The sequence below is a fragment of the Falco peregrinus genome, chromosome 2 (genome assembly GCF_023634155.1).
Source record: "Falco peregrinus isolate bFalPer1 chromosome 2, bFalPer1.pri, whole genome shotgun sequence".
NCBI lineage: Eukaryota > Metazoa > Chordata > Aves > Falconiformes > Falconidae > Falco > Falco peregrinus.
The window spans coordinates 59991190-60000774 of record NC_073722.1 but is presented as its reverse complement, the minus strand read 5'-3'; the positions used below and the strand labels follow the sequence as shown (position 1 = coordinate 60000774).

Genomic DNA, 9585 nt, shown 5'->3' with positions numbered 1-9585 from the left:
AAGTATATAAGCACATGCAAGACTTAAGGTGTTTAAACAAGGATCTAAATGTTTCTGTCTAAAGTATTGAGAAGTTTAGGTTCTCTGACAATTAGAATTCAATATTCCAAATTGTAAAAATGTAATTAGCAGCAAATTCCAAACAAACAGTTTAATTAGAATTAGGTTTATTTGATTTGGGTTTTTTTAAATGATACATTATTTCTTATAGTGATACACACAAATATTTTTGATTCTCCTTGTGAGTTTGAGTCTTGAAGTGTCTGTCTAAAGGTTGATGAGGACATTTCTCAAGTAGCTTAAATTATATCCTGCTCATAAATGCTTAGTAATGAAGAGTTTTGCATATAGATGTAATCTTAACATATTCAAACAAATGTCATTTTGCTGAAATAACCACTTGTAAAGTTAGTGGAACTGGGAAATTGTAAAGAGCCTTTTTTAGACTTCCTTATGCAACACATTTATGCTGTACTTCAGTGTGCTAGGACCTAGCAAAGGATATAGGAGACATGCTCATGTCCCTGAACACAAGTAGTACATGAAATCTGAGTTTCTCTCACACCTGGCTACTGCCCCCAGCCTCTTTATTATGCCAGTCTGTGTATGCCTGATGAATGCTTCTCTTTCTCTTTCTTTCCCTTGCTCCCTCTTGTGTTTTATCCATAATGATTTCATCACATCCAAAACTTCATGAAAGGTCTTGGCATGAACAAAATAATATATTTGATACAGTAGGGAATTTGAAAGTATGAAATACTTAATGAAATCAGGTAATTCTACTGTGAAGCAAAAGCAAATGTTGAAACTTTGAAAATGGTTAAAAAAAATTGAGCTGTCTGCCTCTGTCTTACTGTACTTTCAGCTGTTTCCAGGTATACTTAAACAAAATAAATCTTTTTTTTACATCATACTTCAGCCATTAGGGGAGATCTGTCAGGTTTAACTATACTCTTTAGGGAAGAAAAAGGAAGATGTCAGGAAAAAACTTTCATATTTTTCTACAAGGCATATGGCAACTTCTGCTGCTGAAGACAAATGACAGTGACTTCAGGTGTGCTTTTTTTTCCCTTCTCCTTTTAGTACACATTACTCTGTCAGCAGGATTGCTTTTTAGGCATGAAAACTGATTGGGTCAGTCCACAAACCCTGGTGATCCTATTTCACTGAAGAAGTTCGCTTTTTTATGCAATAAACCATAGCTATATTGTATGTTAATGATCTTTTATAAATCAGCTGCATGAATCAAATAAATTCTCATTAATTTATGTAGAGATATGACTGAACAAGAACGGAGTTATGGAGAAGACCTACCTCCATGTGTAGTTCTAGGTCTAGAAAGAGCAATCACATCCTCAGACAAAAAAAAATAATATGGCTGAAAATATCTGTATCAGTATTATACTAATATCTGTGTACAACTACAACAGAAATTGCTTGGCTACTTCAAATTTTTCTTAGTTTTTTAGTTGTTTTGGTAGCTCGTTTTATGTAGGATCATGTAAATAGATTATTTGTTCTCTTCCCATAATATGTCATGGAGTGTACGATACTAATAAGAAAAAAAATATTTTATATTTTGGGATAAATAACATCACATAAATTATACTTTTCTCTACATTATTCTCATTTTATAATTATTTTAGAAATAAAATATAGTTATAATAGTAATAGAATATGATGATTTTTCATCTAACATGACCTAAAAAGCAATTAGAGTTGTCTGAAAACCTGATTTATGGCCTAGCTTTGAGCCATATGGTTTTCTGAGCTACAGAAGTACCAACAAAAAAGACCATCTTTGTGTTTGATTTACTCTCAGAAACAGCAAGGAGCTAAATTCTAACATTTTAGTATAGCCAGTCTGAATGCAGTTGAAGTTTACCACTGCATACAAAGTACAGCAGTGTTATTAACTTCTCTCATTATTGAACTACCTTATTTCTTGTTACTCCTCCATTCTTCTATTTTCTTTTCTCAGCTCTATTGATTGTCCAAGACCCAACACTATTATTAAGATTTTCAGACTTAGATGTTATGATTACATTTATTTGTTCTTCTCTTTTTTCACCATAAAATACTGATATATGCTTTTTATTATTATTATTGTTATCATTATAGAGTTTTATCAAAGCAGCTTAGAACAGGTATTCAAATTCTGGTTATTCTTCTTTCTGTAGGTGTAGTAGCAGGAAAAGATATATAGGAGAGAGTCTGTCCCCAGCTTTATTAGAGAGGAAATGGACATTGTCTACAATGTCCTTCTTTCCTCTTTTTTAGCTATTCATCAAGCGTTAGAGTATTTGAAAGCAAGCTGTCTTTGTGAACCTCTTTCACAAAGCAGACCATGTCCTAATACCTTTGTAACTTTTAAATACGTCCTCACTTATACATTTTTAAAATCTTATTCCTGTGACCAGTTTCTGGGGAGAAAAAAAATAATAAAAGAAACAAAGCCAAATAACAGAAAAAAACCACAACTATTTTATTGAAATCAAAGCTTCCCAACGGAATGTTAAGTGAAGTTTAACTGAAGAAAAATAATCGGATAAAAAACATTTTTATTAAAATTTTGTCTTGAAATGCCTGATTTTGGGGGGGAACAAGGTGTTTTAAACAGGGCTTTTTACCAATTTTTGGTAGTATCTAACCCAATATGCTCAGTAAATTTTAACTGTAAAGAAACTAAAGGCTTTTTGTTTTATTTTGATTCCCATAAAAATAGATTTCAAAATTGTGAAATTTATGCAATTGCATAATTGCAAATAAAACATGTCCCTTTGCAGCATGTAATTTATTAACTGAATTCCAAACTAGAAATCTTTCAGGAAAATAGTATAAATCACACTTTACAGTAGAGTAAAAGTTATGCATTCAGATCTTGGGCTAGCCAAATACAGTTAAAAATCATTCTGAAAAGTTATTTACCTCTGGGGCTGCACTTCTGACTGTTCAGAGTTTACCACACATATGCCATTTCCTTTTACGGGCTTCAAAGACCTCTGTCTTTGAAGATGCAGAGGTTAGGCTAGTAAGTCATTCCACTTAAGGTTGTCTACATCCACTATCCATGTACATGAAAACTACTGGGAAAAATTTCAAAGCCACTTCCATTTGGGCCTGCATAATTTTGCAACTAACTTTTAAAGTTAATACTGTAATTTTAAGGCTGAAAAATGCATGTATAAAATTACATGTATGACAATGAAGACCACATTCGGCAAATTTAGCAGACTTTAGCACAAAATTCCACATGCTGAGGAGCTAAAGCTTGACAAATTAGCTCCAGATATGGCCATATTAGTGGGAGCTGGAGACAGCCATGCAGAGATGGCTTTCCTTTGACTAAGAAATGCCCTCGAGAAGACTCACTTGAGCTAATAAAGGCATTATATAAACAGTTAAAAGGCAGTTGTTGGAGGCTGGTAGAAAGCTCATGTATCAGCAGTTAGTAATTATGAAAGTTTCCTATCTCCTTTCAGAATAAATACTCTGTCCCAGTTGTGGCAGGCCTGCTAAATGGAGACTTTCTGGTCTTTAAATGTCCAGGCACCATTTTGTATAGCATGTGTATGTGCTGTCTTAACTCCGCAGTCTGTAGCTCCCTCCAAAGGCCAGCCAAGGGCCAAAGATTCCAATCAAAAACCTGATCAGAAATGGTGAAATCGTTTACTCAGAGTAGTAATTAATAAAGAGGGTTTCCACTGGCTGAAGGGGTTATCAGGAGATAAAAGATGTATGGCTGACCCACCCAGGAAGACAGTTAAACTTAGAAACACTTCATTTTTTCTTTAAACTTCATCCTGTAGTTTGGAAATCATACATGGTCATTACCATTATGATTCACATTGAATTAAATGAAATAAAAATTAAGTGATTTCACCTAAAAATGAGACAGTGACCAAAAATGTTTCTTACATGCATTTATTAGTAGAATTTGCTATATGAATAGTTGATATTTATTATTTGTAGATACACTAATTAAAGCCATACTAGTCATTTCCATTAGCTTACCCTCAAACTTTTACAGAGCTGTCCGTCTGGTTTTAATCAAAACCAAATGGTAGTCCAAGTTCTCAGGCTGGAACAGCTAAGAGGAAGTCATTCAGAGGAGGCAGAAGAAAGCAGAAAAGATAAACAGATGATATTCACTAAATTTGTATAAAGCAAAGGATGTAGATGCTGTGGGTTACTCTGGAGATGTGATTCAGGCACCCTGTCAAACTGGAACGAAGTAGTTACAAGTGTTTTATGTCAGCAAAATACTAATGTGATCAAGATGGAGTCTGTCCTTTTGCTTTTACAGACCTGGATTTGTGTGACTCTGGAGGATTCTCAGAAGAGGTAAAGCAACACATACCGCTGCCTGCAATATGACTGTGTTTAAACTGTAGCGTTCATTTTCTCAGATCAGGCTTATTCTCTTGAGTAGGAATACAATTGTAGTGTACACGGGTAAACGATGTCTGTCTAACTGTGTATATTATTTGCGCGTCAGAGTAGCACTAGACCCTTTGTCAATGCAATGTGTTCATCGAGTTTAGACCATGTTGCTCTCTGCCTGTTTCTCACTACCTGGTGCCAAAGACCAGGTGCTGGGAGGTGTTCTCCTGTTGTTCTGGGTAGCTGTTATCTCTGCAGGGACATTAAAGATGCATAAAGGATTTCTTCAAAGGAAAAAAAAACACAGGAGGGAGGGGCTTGAGAATAGTTTTACATTATGTAATTTTAGCAGAGATCTTCCCGTTTGACAGAACTAGCTGAGCACTGCATTAAGCTTAACGTCTTCAAACGCTCGGTCCTGTTGTCTTTTTTTCCTTTCCCCCCACCTCTGCACGCTCCCTTTCCCTCTCCCTGGCGCAGGCAGGCAGGCTCGCTGTCTCTCTCTCTCCCGCTCCCTCTCTCTCAAAGGCAGGAAATACTTTTCAGGCAATCTGGGCCTGGTTGTTGAGGCCCCTTTCACAAAACATCAGTCTGAATTTAGTAGACAGAAGTCACTGGGAAAAGCTTGACAGGCTCGTGCTTGGTTAAGGCTCCCTCCAGCTGCAGAGGGTGTTTTTGTTAGAACCACACATTGAGCGAAACTACTTAGAATAGAGCAATGATCTCAGTAGCGAAATCTGAACTTTTATGCTAGCAGGAGCAAACTGGGACTGAGCTCGATTGTTTGTTTGTTTGCTCTTTCATTTTGGGGTTGTTTTTTTTGTTGTTGTTGGTTTTTTGGTGGTTGGTTGTTTAGGTTTTTTTTTCTTTTATTGACCAAAGATTTTGGGGAGGTCATGTCCAAACTCCAGATTCTCCTCATCTAGGTAAGGCTGCCTTGGAATCTTTCTGTACTTGAAACTACCAAAAAATACATTAAAAAAAAAAAGAAAAGAAAAAGAAAGGAAAGAAAAGAAAAGAAAAAAATCAGAAAAGAAACAAGCAGTATCCAGCACTGGAGCTTTCTGCGTTCAGGATCTCGGCACTGAAACTGGAGGTAAAAAAACAATAATCATTATAAATATGTATTTAGTTGTAGGCTGTGCCCATTCTGTTTATCAAAATGCACCAGATCTATAGACAAATCTTGTGTGTTTTTCTTCATCTTTTAAAAATATGCTTGATAAGCTGACTGTTTATTTGCATTCATATATAAATAGAGCTGCGTGATCTTGCTTGCATAATTTTTAATGGACATTAAATAGGAAAACTAGACGTGTGACTGATTTCTTTTTTCACCTCATTTGCCAACAGGGAGGGCATTTAGGGCTATGCTTTGCCTCTCCCCCCACCTTCCCTTCCCTCCCTCCCAGCAGTAATGATAGTGAGGAGTGTTTTAGGTAGATCTATCAGCAATACTTCTTCTGGGCTTGGTCTCTAGCCTTTTCTCAGTCCTAGATGATATTTGTGGTATAACTGGCAATACTCTCTTAAATGTGTGCATTCTGCATCTGAAATTCCAAGGTTTATTTCTTGGCATTAGCTAGATTAGGTTATTTTTTGTAAACTATGATTCGATATGCAGTTTGGGGTGTGCTGGTCTAGCATTTAGAAGAGGGAAAACAAGATTCAGTAAATGTCAGCTGACTATAATTTTCAGTGAAGATGTAGGAATTTACTCAGTCTTTTTCTTCACTTAGTAAATGATCATTTAAAATAACAAGAATCTGCTGTTAAGGAGTTTAGGGGGAAATTTGGGATATTGTCTTTATGTGTGAATGGAGCTGCTGCTATTTTATGTAAAGGTGTGATTTAATTATTAAATTGTTATGGGCATCAGAAGCGTTTTTCATGGCAATCTATATAGTATCCTTCATCTTTCTGAAAATCTAAAAGGACAGTTGTTGCTTAGGAGTAATATAAGAGATTCTTTTTTTACTTACGTGTATCATGAAGATTTCCTAGTTATTGGCCAGATTAGTAATTAAACAGGAATCAACGGTTTACATAGTTCAGGAAGTTTTTAACTGTGTTTTTACTGAATATTTTTGCAAAATGATTGTTGAGTAATGAAATGGCTTTTGTGGCATGAAAGGACACTTTTACTGTCATTTGAATGGAAGAAAGTTTTTCATGCTGGTCAGAAGCAGCTCTGGGTTGTGAAAAGCATGGGTCTGAAGGGGACAGGGGAGAGCTGGTAAGCAGCAAATTGTTCCTCGGTATATTCTAGGGTGAATTTTAAAATCACCATCATTCATTTCCTTATGGACAAGCCTTCTCCAGTTTGGTGCCCTGAGTTGGGAGAGCTGTGGCTGGTAGGTGGTGGGACTGAGAAGTTGAGAGGAATCTGAATGTCTGAGTCTCTGTGTCACTCCTGTGAAATTTGTGCTGGAACTTTGACATCTCAAGCGATTTAGCATTAGTGGCTTTTACTGCACTGTATTCCCATACGTGCTCCTGCAAATATGCGTGTACATACTAAGTATTAGCAAGTACTCTAGTTAAATAGAAGAGAAAATACCAAATAATAAAAATAATTATTCCATATCAAGGGGTCATCTCCTGCAGCAGTGTCTTCCGGGTTTTAAGGGATATAACGACCTCATCTGACCTCACTTGCAGATGAAAATAATTGACAGCTGAGAAAGTTGAACTATAGGGTAGGCAACAGAATAGAACCTAGAAAATATTTTCTCATTTAATTCAAAAGTTTCTTATAGACTATTAAAAAATATAATACAGCTGCCCATTTTTTGATTTAGAGGGTTTATTTTAAAGTCCTGAAGACAAATCACTCTCCAACTCTTTCTTCTACTTAGTCTAATTTCTCTGTTATGCTAACCTGGTTTTGTTTTTTAAGATATTGCTATTCAAGAAAATGAAATTAGATAAATTTTACTGTCTAAAAAATCTCTGAGAAATCTTTTCTAGAGATATATATAGCAATAATGAACACGGAAAATGAGCAGCTAAAGTCTTTGGCCTAGCTTTGGCCATTCAGAAATGTTACTGCTCTTAATATGAAACAAGATGACTCCTTTGAACAATTAAGCACATGAATTTATATCTGCAGACTTGAGAAAAATTAAGGCAAGTAGTTTTATTCATGTAATAGAAATTACTCAAATAGTTTTCCCTCAGCATAAATTTATGTGCCTACAAAGTTATTCTCTTTTGAATCTTGTACCTGTTGACCTCCATGTTAAATTCCCTAATCAGAGCACTTGAACACAGTAAGTTTGTATATTTGGGCCTAATTCATGAAGATCTCTGTAACACAAAGCAAAATTAATTTTCTCCTAAAAGAAAGTTAAAGACAAAGATAACTGCTTGAGTAGGCAGTTTTTGAATAGGCAAGGTTTATAGAAGTTCTTTGAAATTGAGCTTAAAATCAATTTTTAAATTATTTTTTAGGTGGTGAAATAGTAGAAGGATGCCTGTTTTGTTTTTTTCAGAAGTCTCAGAAGTTATTTTTTTTTTATTGTCAGAAGTGTTAAGCTGCATTTTATATTAAATTTTTCCATTGTTTTTAACATTAATTTTGTCGCTGAAACTTATCTTCTTTGATATAAAGCTTCCCTGAAGAAGGCAGTAGCAGGAGGAGGGAGACAACTTAGGAACAGCTTTCTCTTTTCTCAGGAAGGAGATATATTATATTCTCCTTTTTTCTTTTAGTCATCTGGTTCCATTTTCTCTTGTTTGTTTGTCTGGAGAAAACAATTAGAAGATGATTTTTATGTTGGCGTTCTGTTCCTTTTACAAAGGAAAAAGACAAAATGGAGTAACAAAGGGGTAAGAGCAATTGAAACAGCATATCCAGAAGGGCTAGATGTTAATTTACTTCCTGGTAGGAAAGAGTCTCTGGAGGGCTCTGGTCTAGCCCCTCGCTCAAAGTGGGCCCAACCAGAGCAGGTTGCTCAGGACCTTGTCTGCTTTGGTTTTAAATATCTCCAAAGATTGTGAACAGTGTGAATACTTAGTAAGAATGTTAAACTTGGCTGTGCACACAGGTGTATTTTTTATATATATGTATGTGTACATGTATATGTGTGTGTATATATATATAAAGGTTATACCCCTAAACAAATTTATTTAGAATTTTCACATGCAAATCCTATGTGTAGTAGGATTGTGAATATTATTGTTATGGAAATAATTACTGATACTGAATTTGAATATGGGATGCTGGCGGCGGCCTGTATTTCACCACTGATATTTGTTGATGCTTTTAGAAACTACTTATTTTAGGAACAGTCTGTTGGCAGAGAATTTCAAATTCACTGTTACCATAATTGCTTGTTTCTCTTGAATGAGGAAAAGTGCTTATGTTGAAATTAGAAATGCCTGGAGTTTTATCTCTGGCATATTGTACATCAGCCACCAAACACAAATAGAGTGGTGTGCCTTAGGCTGTATGTATCTACATTAAAACTAATTAAACTCATACAGTGTACTCTTTACCTTTAGCCTTCACTTCACTCTAGGCTCTTCTTTTTCTTGCTCTGATCTATGATATTTCCTGCTAGCTTTCTTATTATACCTTGTATCAAAATTCAGTAGGTTTAAATGAAATGCCCTTAAACTTTAGGGAAGTTTGTAAAAAATTTCTGTTACCTCTGAATATAGTCGTTCTCCCACCCTCTAGCTCACTCTTTATCAGCTCTAGGCTTTCCAGGGTGGGTCGTTCTTATCTGTGAGAGTTTTGCACTAGATCTTAACTATGACAAACACCTTTTAAGACTAGAATAAATAAATGGTCCAACTTGAACATCATTGTAGTTGTAGAAAGCTTGCCTCTTGATGCAAAATTAAACTTTGGATAAGGGGGAGCCAGTGGTGAGATTCAAAAACAAAATTTCATTAGACTGAGAGGTGAGGAAAATCTAGAGTAGTATGGAAGATCATTGTAAGGTGTTGCTCTAAGTGAGCTAAGAGAAAATGGAAGAGGCAAGGTGAATCAGTGAGATATTCATCTAGCCAAAGCAGTTTGATTTATATTATTCCAGCTGTATAACTGCAGTTTATTAAAGAGCATTCAACAACCTTTAATTTTGTATTATTAGCATCTTTGCTAAGACCACTACAAAATATGAACTTGTTTTCTTCCATGAATTTTCTCCTGCAAGATACAGACATGTAATAGGCAACAGAGACTTACTTTGG

The 9585-nt window shown here is 35.4% G+C and overlaps 1 protein-coding gene across 1 annotated transcript in view; it reads left to right on the top strand.

Moving 5' to 3' along the window:
* Positions 1-5010: 5010 nt before the first annotated feature.
* Positions 5011-9585, top strand: part of DLC1 (DLC1 Rho GTPase activating protein) — a 230734-nt gene continuing 226159 nt past the window's right edge. The window contains exon 1 of the mRNA XM_005232092.4: positions 5011-5479. The gene's annotated coding sequence lies outside the window, so the exon portion shown is untranslated. The remainder of the gene's footprint in view (positions 5480-9585) is intronic.